We start from the raw sequence: 13371 nt of genomic DNA, 5'->3' as shown, positions 1-13371 counted from the left end.
GTTTGACGGGGCATGGACGGAGTAGAATGACTTAAGTTGTTGTCATTACTTTTTGATTTGCATTTTTATTTTATTTTTTTTGAATCTTTGCTAAGAAATTAACAAACAACTGAGTACAAATAAAAAAAATTGGAGATGTAATAACTACAAATATAAAATATGTAATTCTCGTAAAAAGAATTAAATAAAATTTTACAACATTTTAATCTATCTTAAATTTTATGAAAATATTATATCGGACCAGCGAAATTGACCCCTCAAGTCCTGTGTCAACCTTACGCATTGAGCCCGGGTTCAAGTCTGAGTCTGTAAATTGTGGCGATGATCCTCCTATGAGCATTACACTCATTGTTAGAAAAACCGGGCGATCTAATCGGTAACCGTGCAGTTGGATCGAAACCGGCCCCTTGCCGGTTCCCGTTTCAGGTAGTTTTGGTGATCAGCCTGTATTTTAAAAATAAAAATTCAAAAAAATATATATAAAATCCCAAAAATAAAGATATTTATTTGTAATACATTGTTTAATATTTTTTATAGTATGGTAAATATTAAAAAATATTTTTATTATTAATACTCACTTTATAAATCCATTTTTTTCATTACTTTTCAACTTCATTTGAATGCATTTTGATTTAATCATTATTTATATGCCTTTCATATTTTAGTAGATTTTTTTTTAATCTTATTTTTTTTTCAACAATTTTTTGGCCGCCCAGTACTTGCTTGGTTAGAATGGTTGAATTGGCTGGTTTACCGATTAGGCCGGTTAAACTGTTTCCGGCCCCATATCCAGTTAACCAATTCGATTAGATTTTGTGAACAATGATCGCGCTATAAAATTTATATAATATAGTAACAAATCGGATCTTCCAAGCCACAATTGGGATATGGCTCGGCTGATGACATTCATGATGATGATGTCCAAACCACATGAAGTCCCAACCCAAGTAGAGTGTAAGGGAGAACTTACAAGTCCCTACGAACATTAGACTATAATGCACGAACATTAGACTATAATGCATCTCCACCTCATAAACCTCCTCCTCTAAATAAAGTGAGGGACTAATAGCACTCACAATCACCTCTCTTAAGTTATGTTTGACCAAACTAAATTTAAATATTTAGATTTTTAAAAAGATATTGCTAGCATTTCATAGAGGAAGGCAGTATAAATTGTGCATGTTTAACAATGCACTTGTATTCCTAAAATTACATATAGGAAGGCAATAGAAAGGATGGAAAATCTCCATCTAGGTAGAGCAACAACCCATCGAATAACACTCATATGATGACGCAACTAGTGTAAAGAAAAAATTTAGGTTCTCGAGAAAGAATCAAACCATATTCAAAAGAGCAACAAAGTTCTCTCCCTTTATAAAATGGCTCTTTTGCCATGGCTAGGTTTTGGAGATAGAATCTCTCTAGAAAACAACCCTTTTGCCATGGCTAGGTCTGGAGAAAAAAAAACGAAATTAGACCCAGGTCTGGAGATAAAAAAGGAAATTAGACCCTCTTTAGAACTCGCCCCTTTTGCCACAGCTAGGTTTAAAGAGAGAAAAAAAAAACCGCCTATTCTTTTGAGGCCTACCGCTTGTCATTTTAAGTCTTTCCACTTGAACTAACTTGCACCTCCTAACAGGTGCTATACTTGATCGGCGCCACACATGGTTCGCTCACCTGATCATAGTCTCTCACCTCTTATCATCTATTGGTGCCATACCTAAATTCTTTTGAAAGGATTTATTTCGAGTTTTATTCTTTCTTTTCTTGCCACTCATCCATCTCAACATCTTGATCTCTGCTACACTCATTCTATGACTATATTGTATTTTGTCCGCCCAACATACAGCCCTCACAATCACCTCTAGATAAGATAAGATTTGATTTGAAGCTCCTCCAAACCTTGAATTCCCTCATATCCATCGTCCATTCAAATGAACAATACATATTTGAGTTGGGGGCGACAAAAGATTTGGAGTATTTAAGCGGATATATTTTCTCTCCAAAGTAAAATTTGATGGAGAGATCATAATTATTAACCGTCCGTTTAGATCAAAATTGGTCAGTGGCCGGTTTTGGTTTTAGGCAGTTAAGGTGATCAACAGGTATTTAAAAAAATTATATAAAAAAATATATATAAATTCTCAAAAATAAAGAATTTGATATGTGATACATTTTTAAATAATCTTTACATTAGGGTAAAGATTAAAATTTGTTTTGGTCATTAATACTCACTTTTATATTTTCCCATTTTTTTTAGAAAATTTTAAAATTGCCTTTGGAAAATATAAAATGGGTTAAAATCTATTTTTTTTTCATTAATTTTAACTTCATTTTTTTCATATTTTAGTAGTTTCTATTATTTTTTAATAATTTTTTGACCGCCCGGACTTGCTTGGTTAGAGTGGTTGAATCGGCCGGTTTCCAGGCCCAAGTCTGATTAACCGTTTCGGTTCGATTTTGCGAACACTGATAACTATTCAAATGTTCTCTCATATAATTGCCCTAAATAAGTTATATGAGTGTAGACTATTTATCTATGGTACATAGAGATAACAATCACTATTGTCCCTTAAGATTTCAAATGGGTCCTTATAAGAGTGTGATTGAATAGACACAAAGTCCCAAAAAAAAAAAAAAAAAAAAAAAAAAAATCTAGGGCTTTGTCACTCATCTCAAGCCATCCAATTCAACTTCTAATGTGACCTCCATGTACAAAAGATAAATGGTCTCTTTGTAGATGATCTCATAAATATGAGTGTGGTTTGTTTATAGCCAAGGCTCTAAATAATCAAAGTAAAGTGCACCTTCAAATAGTGTTGAGAAATATGGTTTGAATGCTGCAAATCTTTATGATAGCCTTAAATATATTTTCAGCTTTAACTATAAAATTTAAAGCTTACAAAATAGTGTAGATCGAGCATATTTATGAAAACTTGAATATCTTGAAAATTAAAAGTCCAAAACAAAAGTGTTACAAGATGCACTATTTCCAATCTTGATATCGAGATGATCAATTTGAGGATATTTGGGGCATCAAAACAATCTCTTCTAATAAAATTTTTGTGGTGGGCTCTAATTCGATTGTTAAGAGCCTCGCCGCTATATAATATTTTTCATTTATATATCATTATCAAAATCTCTTTCTAATTTTTTGGAGTCGGCTATACGAATCTAACTTTGTTAAAAGAATTGGTGCCATGTATCAACTGGATTCTCCCGTGGTTTATGTATATAATCCAGTATTGTATTGTTTTTTTTGCTATCATTTGCTGTGCTCAAACACATGTTGATAAAGTCTCATAATAGTGTATGGATAAGGATTACCATATTAGGGTCCCTGAACTCTGTATCTATCGTCTGACATGCCTATTCATAAACCATGCGGCAAGCTGTTAGTTATTTTAAGGGAAATTATCATAAATATATTTTAATTTTCGTCTAGTCAAAAAAAAAATTCTTAACTTTCATAAACTTCGTCGGCACTCTTTGTTCTCAATTTTAACAAATTTTTTTCCATCAAAATAGCTTTCATGATAGTCGTATTACGGTAATGACTATGAAATTGCTTTACATAAAGTACCGTAATGATAGAAGCCTTCATGGTAATACGACTAACGTGAAGGATATTTTGATAAAAAATACCAAAATTGGAAAAAAAAAAATGTGGACGAAGTTTATGAAAGTTGAGAGTTTTTTTCAATTAGTAAAAAATTAAGGTATATTTATTATAGTTTCCTTTATTTTAATTCGAGTCTATTTTCTCTCTAAGATAAAGTGGTAGCCTCACTCTCTATACCTAAGTAATGAATAGATCTTCATCTCCATTACTCTCTCTCTCTGAGGAAAAATCTGTCATCTCGCTCACTTAGTAAGTGAAATGGAGATTGTTATTCGATTTTACATGTACAATAACGTTTTTAGGTCAACAATTGTGTCTATTATCTTCATTTATTTGACAAGTGTATATATCATTTGCATACAAAGGATACAGCCCCAGGTTTTGGCGCTTCTCGTTAGTAAATGCGTCAATACTCTTTCAGGTTTTATAGCGCCTTGTTAGTACATGCGTCCTCCTTCCCTTTCCCAAGTGGTTGAGACGGAGGTGTTGCCAAGTGGTTGAGATAAACTACCAAATGGACCTTTTTTACTTACTAAGGAGAAAAGTTCATGAGTTAATTTATATAGTATTATCACAATTATTATTGTCTAACAATATTTGAATTTTTATAAAATTTTAAAAATTAGATTAACCTCAAATTTTTAACGTATGTGCGCATCACTGGGACATGCCTAATAATAAAAAATAATAGAAATAGTAAAAATGACCATATTACCTCAATGAATATTTCAAGGATTTTTTTATTTAAACTACATGACTCAAATAAAATGCAACAAATAATAACAGAAAAAATGTTATACAAGGTTTCAAACTTATACTAAAAATGTTATATAAGGTGTCAACCTTGAAAGAAGAGCTCGTATGATTTAACCGAAGTATATATATATATTTTTTTTGTTATTTTTTTTCTTTACGTAGATTAGGGTTATGGCGTCTCTGATTTGGATTATGGCAGCTTCATAGAAGTACTTTTCTTGTGTGGATCCATCGTCCTTATTGTTGGTGTCATACTCCTCTTTTTAAACGGTGGGGTGCGGTTGTTCTTAGTAAGAACATCAGGTAGAAAGGATAGAGAGAGTGGAATCGGCAAAAATCAGCGAGAATCGAAGTGAAGTGAAGTGAGAATGGGGAGGAGATTGTGGGTAGCACGGAGGGGTAGAGAAAGGGCAGAGATGGGGAATTGGAGAGGATGATGTCGAGAAGCCGTAATCTTCTTGAAGTTGTACAACACCAGTCTCTCTATTGGTGGGAGTTGGTTGCAGAACCTCATCACTCCGCAACTTCCACTATGCCTAACCCTAAGCACCATCTTCCACCCGACAAAATCGGATTTCTCTCTCATGGCTTTGAAAATAAACAAAGGGGATGGATGGATACAAATCAAAAGTAGTGAAATTTATCTCTGTTACGGATTTAACGACGAGGCTTACTGGTTTTGCCCTGTTCCCATTTTCTCTACCCTAAAATTTTGAAAATCGAAATTTTTCCTCTACGCCAATGCGTAGGCGTCGCACCTTCTTCTTTCTCTCTCTAGAACAACAAACGTTCTCTCTCTCTCTCTAAAACCAGCTCGCATTGTTTAGTGTTTTTTCTCTCTCTAAAATACACAATACATGAGAGAGGATCTCTGCCTCACACGTGGTCATGGCATCATTGACCTGCCGATCCTAAGAGCTCATGACGTTCCTGCGTACTGAATCGAAGCAGTAAGTGCTTCCAAGGGAGTGGAGAGAGAGAGAGGGGGGAAAGAGACGACGTCTTCCAAGGGAGTGGAGAGAGAGAGGGGAGAAAGAGGTGACGTATTCCAAGAGAGCGGAGAGAGAGAGGGGGGAAAGAAACGATATAGGGAGGGGATTTTCTCTGCAATTTTGAGTTTGAAAGAGAGAGATGCAGTTTTGAAAGACAGAAAAAAAAAAGATAGGGTGTCCTTTTAGTATTTTTTTTGTCAAAATTTTATGGTTAAAAGGTCTAAGGGGTCTTTGGGTCAAATTTATGGTTAAAGGCTATAGGAGGTCTTTGGGTCAAATTTATGGTTAAATGGTCTAAGGGGTTGGGAGAAAAAAAAGATTGAGATGTTTGCTTACAAGTAATATTTTCATTTTTTTTAGTCTTATTAGATATACAAGTTAAAAATAAGGGATATTTTCCTTAAAAAACATTCAAATAAAATAAGGAAAATAATACAACTAGGATCTCAAGAACTTAAAAGCCATTCAAAACCATTATTTTCATTAACAAAGAACAGGCACAACCTATGCTTGGGAATGAATAAAGTAATAAACAAATAAACAAGAAACAATGGAGGGTGTCGGAGATTATCTCAACCGGGCTCGGAGATTATCTCAACCGGGCTTTTTATACGCCACATCGAGTCACTACCTTCTGATGGCATGAGATCTAATGGTCAATCTTCATTCTCAACCGGAAAAGCAAGTTTGGACACGCCACCCCAATGGAACATGAACCACTTTAATCATAAAACTAAAACCCTTAGGTGAATCCCCCTTTGATACCCTAGTTTAAGAGAGATTCTAAGAGAGTGCGGAGTGCCCCCCTTTGTGGGTGAGAGAGAGATGGAAAGTTGTGGTGTAAAGATTTGGGTAGGGACAACCCCTTTTTATAGTACTTGAATTAGATTAAGGTTTTTTTTGCCTTGCCACTCATGTGAGATTGAATATGCACCATTAATCTTTGGTAAGTTTTGTGGTGAGAGACATGAGCTCTCTATTCCATAGATGGGCCATTAACTTCCTATAGAAGATACTACAACCATTATCCCTCACTTCCGAAACTATTTTTCTGTCATTTAATTCAAATAAAAAATTAATACATGATAATATTATAATTTCTTATTTTATACATAAGCCTTCTCATACATATCAAAATATCATTCAAAATTTCTTCAAGCCTTAAGCTTTCTTAAAACAACATAAACTTATCTCTCGAGCTTGATTACAAAAAATAAAAAGTATCTTAGGTGGGGCGTGCCATCTATTGTAGCATATAATGGGCACCACCCAATTTGCTATGATGGGCTCAAAAGTCCTATTGGGCTTCCCATGCAACTATGTTATTAATTATTTTTTGAAAAACATAAAATAATTATATGAATATTTAAATTACTTAAAATCAATATCTTTGTTTTCATAAATCTAAATTTGATAAATAAAATATCCAGAGATTAAGAAAAATTCAAATAAGTATTATAAAAATCATATATTATTAAAATAAAATAAAATTAAATACTTAATGGAAAAATGATCTATATGGTCTAGGAATAAATATCCACTGGGGCATTCCATGTCCAAGTGCAAACTACGAACCACACATGCTCTTTCAAACTGAGCCAGCGTTGCCCATAACCAATAATCCATACAGGGTATCATTTGTGCGTCACCAAAGTCTAACCAATGGACAAGGGGCCACAGTCCCAAGATATGGATTTTCGTTCCCCCTTACAGATGAATCCAATGTCATCCTGACCTGATGCAATCTATTGCACGATGTGGGTATCTCTCGCACATGTACATGCTTCACCCCTGAAGGGTGGTTCATTTTCTCGAAAACGACAATCAAGGTACGTGCCGTATGATGGTACAAATGATGAGGCTTTGGCCCTTTCTCTGAAGTTCTCCATCACACACAATAGTCATACAGTCCTTCAGCTCACTCTTCCAAGCGTACTCCGACCTTAAAAACAGAGAAAAAAATCGTAAACGGAAGGAACAAACGTTCGGATACGAATAATATGCCCGTAGGCCCACAAGCAAAAGAGGAAAAAAAATACCCATAACGAAGTCTTTCTCTACACGATCTATAAAGACCAATTTATTTGCATTAACCAAAATCGTCTCCATTACAATGGGGTGCATCTCTTTTTCCTAAAGGGTTATATCTTTCTAAAACCCACTACTAAAATTATGTTTTCCTATCTCGTACTTACCAAAGACTTTCTCCCATTACAAAAGATGTTAACTCCTTATCTGTGAAAAAATGATGACCTCGTCTCCCAGGTCCTATTATAAAATGTAACTTTTAATAGGAGAGGTATGTGATCACCTCATACCAATGAAGAAAGATGACCTTGTCTCCCAAGTCCTATTATAAAATGTAATTTATGATAAAAGAAGTATGTGATCACCTCATACCAATGAAGCTGATGGGTAAATTCTATATAATAGTTGTGAGACTATCTTTTTTTTATGGGGCGGTATTTTGGGCGGATAAAATATAATATACCTATAAAATGAGTGTAGCAGAGATTAGGATGTTGAGATGATGAGTGACATGACAAGAAGGAATAGAATCCGAAATGAAACTATTCGAAAAAATTTAGCTGTAGAACCGATAAGCAATAAGATGAAAAAAAGTAGAATTAGGTTGGTTGATGATGTGTGGTGTCGACCCAGTACCGGTACAGTACATGTTAGGAGCTAGTTAACTCAAGTAGAAAGATTGAAAAGAGCAATGGGTAGGCATTAAAAGGATGTGGTTGGAAGTAGTCCGAAAAGATATGGGGGCTTATGGCAGACTGGATTCGTGTAACCCACTCCAAATAATTGAAAAAAAAGCTAGGATGATGATGAATTTCCAATCTCATGTCCAACTAATTTTTCAAAAGGCAAACCTACTAAATCAGCTCAGGATAGACTATTCAAATTAAACAAACTCCATCGTGTCCTAAAAAAAAAGGAACTTCCTAAAATGTAGAATTTATCAAACTAACTAAAAATAAATCTCAATTAATCTTATATCTAAAAATTGATCCAAATAAAATAAAATAAAATAAAAAAGATACCCACATCTCTGAAAATAAAATTAAAATTGTGTAGAAGATTTTGGAGGTCTCCTCAAGGAATATTAAAAATAGTTGCATGTGAAAATCGTGAGAAATTTTTATACGATAAATTTTCTCCATACAGATCCATTTCTTTTTTTAAAAAAAAAAATTATTTTTTTGTAGCTCATTCGAACGTGGGCTGTAGCTTATGCAATGGTGGTCAACACGATTAGCATAGCACCACACTATTTTTATTCTATCATTTTAGAACGTGAGCAAGTGAACTCTAAGAGAACAATTCATTTTCATTTTGAAGGTAGGTAAAGGTACAGGTACAGGAGTAGCTCAATGTGGTTGATGACACCTATTATTATTGGGACATATATATTTATTTAAGCTCGAATGCATCTATAAATATCTACTCTTACTCTACCCAATGCAGTGCAATGCAATAAAAGAGAGTCCCCTTCCTTCTCAACAATAGCAGAAGCAGAATCAAAAGTTTTGTTTGTTTGTTGAAGGGGTGGGGATGGGTTCAAAAGAGTTTGGGGTTGTTATCCTCTTCTTTTTTGCCTCTCTGGCTCAGCTCTGCCCTCCGAATGTTGTCCCAAGGTTACCTTTATGCGCTTTAGACATTGTCAACGGGGCCCTTGATGGTGCCCCATCACGTAACTCATGCTGCTCTCTTTTGAAGGGCCTTCGTGATTTGGATTCAGCACTCTGCCTTTGTACTTTCTCAAACCTCTTGAAGGGTGGCCTTGATGCTTTGGCACCAGTGGCGAGGTCGTGTGGGAAAAATATCCCAAACGGTTTTAAATGTCCCTAGCCATCATTCTTTTCTCTCTTTTCTTCTATTGCCTTATTCATTATTTATTTGGTTTGATTGCTGATACGGTTTGTGTTTGAAAGTTTTGTTGCTTCCGTCTTTGATTTTGAAATAATTGGCACTCTTTAATCTTTGTGATTGAATGTTTTATGGTTTCATCTTTTATTATTATGAATAAATTGGCATTCCCACATACATTAGTGTCATTGTCTCTTAGACCCTGGTACTTTTATGTTAACTATTCAAATTGAGTTACAGCTGCTTGTTTGTCAACTGAATTCATAAATCAATTCTTAGCTAGCCATTTTTTAAGGATTGAACTTTTTCTTACCAATCATCTGGATCACCACAATTTCAGATTTTCTCGCAAACTGTTCCATTTGTAGTATCATATTGTTTAGTATGTTATAATTAGCACTAGCAAGAACGACCCAAGTGAATGTCCTTTGTTGCCACTGGTGATAAAAAAGGAAGAGTTATGCGAGTTGTATAAGTGGTCGAGTCATGACCCAATTTATAGCGTCTTGTTAGTACATGTCTCCTACTCTTTGCGATGAATTGGGCAAGAGGTGTTGCCAAGTGATTGAGATGATTTTCTTCTCATTGGAGGTATTTCTTATCTTTATGCATTTTCTTCTCATTGGAGATAGAGATATGATCATGTAGTTTTGATCTCATGCAATTTTCATATATATTCTTTTTGTCACATTACCATAATTGTTTTATTTATTTAAACTACATGACTAAAATAAAATGCAACAAATAATAACAGAAAAATTGTTATATAAGGTGGGTGTCAAACTTAAACTAAAAATGTTATATAAAGGTGTCAATCTTACATTAAAATAAAATATATTTTAGTAACTATCAAAAATTTTCATTTCGGTAAAAAATTTAATCAAATAAATATTGAGACCTTTATGACATTATATATATATCTAAATAGTAAATAAAATTGCTAGCCTTAGAACCGTCTTCAAATCTTTTATATGTTGGGGGTTTGGTGACAGCTAAATCACCATACCCCTATTTTTTATAGAAAGTTAAGGGTATTATGGTAAATAGAAAATAGATTTTCTTGGGAAGCAAGAAAGTGAAATCTATATAATAGAGTGGAGGAAGATAGGGTCACCCCTTTGGTGTTATGGGAATGGATCTCCAATATAGAGATGAGTCTCCAAGAGAGAGAGACTTGGCCTCCGAGAGAGAGACGGTATTCTCATGAGTTTTGGGTTGGTTAACTTTCACTTCTGGTAAGACAGTCTCTCGGTTGCTCTCAAGGTTATCTTTCCGATAGTGGCATTTCAGTAGAAAAGATGATGTTGATCGACGGTGTTGCTCGGCCTGGAGAGCAGGTTTAGAAGAGAAGATTGGTGATGGTCTTTTACCGATGTTTAGATATAAGTATTACCTCTTGTAACCCAAAATTGTAATCTTCATTGTGATAATGGATTTCTAGTTGCCGAGGCCGTGGATGTAGCTCTACAAGGTGAACCACGTAAATCGTGTGTTATTGTGGTGTGATTTTAATATTTGTTTTATTTCTCGTATTTGATTTATAGTTGTATTCATCTACTTCGCATTTAGTCATTCATGTACACGATCTTTGGTGGGATCTCGGTGTTTGAGATTCCCAGTTACGTAAGCTAAGGGTTTACGAGAACCGTACATTATAATCACAACAAAGTTGAATGAATTAAAATAAAAATTAATCATATTTTGCAGAGACAATGGTCTACGTTAATTATCTCAAGTTGGATAAAATAAAGAAACTCTCCTGGAACCATTTTTATGGATTCAACTAACCCGGCAGAGTCCAGTCATGACTCGTTTGATCGGAAGTAAATGGATTTGAATGACATAAGCTGTTGTCATTATTTTTTATTTTGCATTTTTTAAATTATTTTTAGAGTTTGTCTTTTAAACTTTATTGCTTAATTCTTAAAAACAAAGTACAATCAAACAAAAAGAGAAAATATCTCCATATCTCTTATTTTTAGATTTTATTTCTTAATAAACCTAAAGTTTCAAAAAATATCTTCCAACTCCCTGTCCACTTTAAACTTATTATTTTACCTAAACAAATGTGAGAAAGACATACTCTTTCTAAACCCAATCCCTTCTCTCTTTATTTATATACCCCAAACTTCTATCTTTCTCTCCTTTGCTGCATATTTCAATCTCTTTCATTTATATACCTCAAACTTCTCTCTTTCTCTCTATTTGCTGCATGTTTCAATTTCTCTTCTCCTATGTTTATCCAAATACATTTCTCTCTTCTCGTGTTTATCCAAACACCTCTCTCTGTCCCCTGGTAATCTCACAACCAAACATCTCTCTCCTCCTTCCTCCTCCCATGTTTATCCAAACACCTCTTTCTCTTCATGTGTTTATCCAAACACGTCTCTCTTCTCTCGATAACATCTCACCACCAAACATCTCTCTTTCTTCCTGTATTTATCCAAACACCTCTCTTTCTCTCCGTATACTTACTGTATATTTGGGAGGATAGAGAGTGAGGGGAGAGAGATGGGCATTTACTCTGTATTTGGGATGACAGACATTGAAGGGAGAGAGATGGGTATTTGGGAGGATAGGAGGATAGAGAGTGAGGGGAGAGAGATGGGTATTTGGGAGGACAGAGAGTGAGGGGAGAGAGATGGGTATTTGGGAGGAGAGAGAGTGAGGGGAGAGAGATGGAAAGATGGGTATTTGGGAGGACGGGAGGACGGAGAGTGAGGGGAGAGAGATGGAAATGTAAAGGGAGAGAGAGAGCGGGAGGAGAGAGAATAAAAGCTAGTGATCGGAAAGAGAGAGAGAGAGAAGGGGTGCGTGGAGAGAGAAAGGGAGAGAACTTTTGGATGGATGCCTTTTAGAAAAGACATGTCTTTTTTGAATTGTTTGGCCTAAAAAAAAGAGGCTTAAAGTAGCTCAGGGGATTAGAAGAAATAAAAAGTGCAGGGTTAGAAGAAATAAAATCTACAATTTTTACGCCCCAAGATATTTTTTAAAACCTTGGGTCTATTATAAAATGAAACCTAAAAATATGGGGTATCGAGATATTTTCTCAAAATAGAAATGGAGATACAATAACTACGAATATACAATATATAATGGGTGTGGTTTCCTTAAGGATTGCAACCTTAAACAATCTAATTAAGGCGCACCTTCAAATTTTATCATAACATATAATTTAGATGTAAAATATTCTTAGGATTATCTCAAAATCTATTTTCATATCTATTTATAAAATTTTAAACTTAAAAAACTGTTAAAATCAAGTAGATCTATAAATATATGAAAATCTTGAAAATGGACAATTTAGATAATGTGTTTTAAGGAGCACTATTTATGACACTCAATATCCCTTTTTTCTTTTCAGTCATATATCTCAATGTCGAGATGATCAATTGGAGGGGTTTTTTGATATTAAAACAACCTTTTCCGATGAACTTCTGAGGTGCTTATGTAGTTCTAAATTTTAAGGTTGCAACCTTATATACACTTTTTCCACATGTAATTCTCTTAAAAATAATTAAATAATTTTCTAAAATATTTTAACCTATCTTAATTTTGATGAAAATATTATGTCTGGCCAGCCAGACCCCCGAAGTTCTGGATCTACTTTAACCCCGGGTCTGGGTTCCTTGCCACCCCTACTGGTTTTCCATCGAATGCCGTTATCCACTTTGCCTTTCAGAGAGAGAGAGAGGACAAAGACTTGCTTAAAGTGAGCAATAGAGCTAGAGACCATTTATTACCTAGGTAAGGAGTGTAGGGCCATTGAGAGAGAGAAAGAGAATAGGATAAAAAATGGGCAAGTCAGATGTCACACACTGATAATGGGCCCTGCCCTAATAAAACAATCCTTATCCATGCGCCATTACATTACAAAGCTTTAGCAACATGGTTTGGGCATAGAAAGCCATGTAATTTTGGACAATGTAAATAAACCACGGGGAAACTAGCTGATAAATGGCACCAATAACATTGCCCTCCCACCTTAATTATGAAGAAAAATATTAAAATCTATACCAAGCAATTATTATATGATGGGCATATTAGAAAATTTGTATATGATTTTATTTTTGAATATTATCTTTCTTTTTTTTTTTTTTTTTTGACAATAATCAGACAAAAATT

This window comes from Amborella trichopoda, unplaced genomic scaffold, assembly GCF_054954075.1.
Source record: "Amborella trichopoda isolate Santa Cruz 75 unplaced genomic scaffold, AtrichopodaSantaCruz75HAP2 v2.0 scaffold_141, whole genome shotgun sequence".
Taxonomy (NCBI): Eukaryota; Viridiplantae; Streptophyta; class Magnoliopsida; order Amborellales; family Amborellaceae; genus Amborella; species Amborella trichopoda.
The sequence above is the reverse complement of the archived record's forward strand: the minus strand, read 5'-3'. Positions refer to the sequence as shown.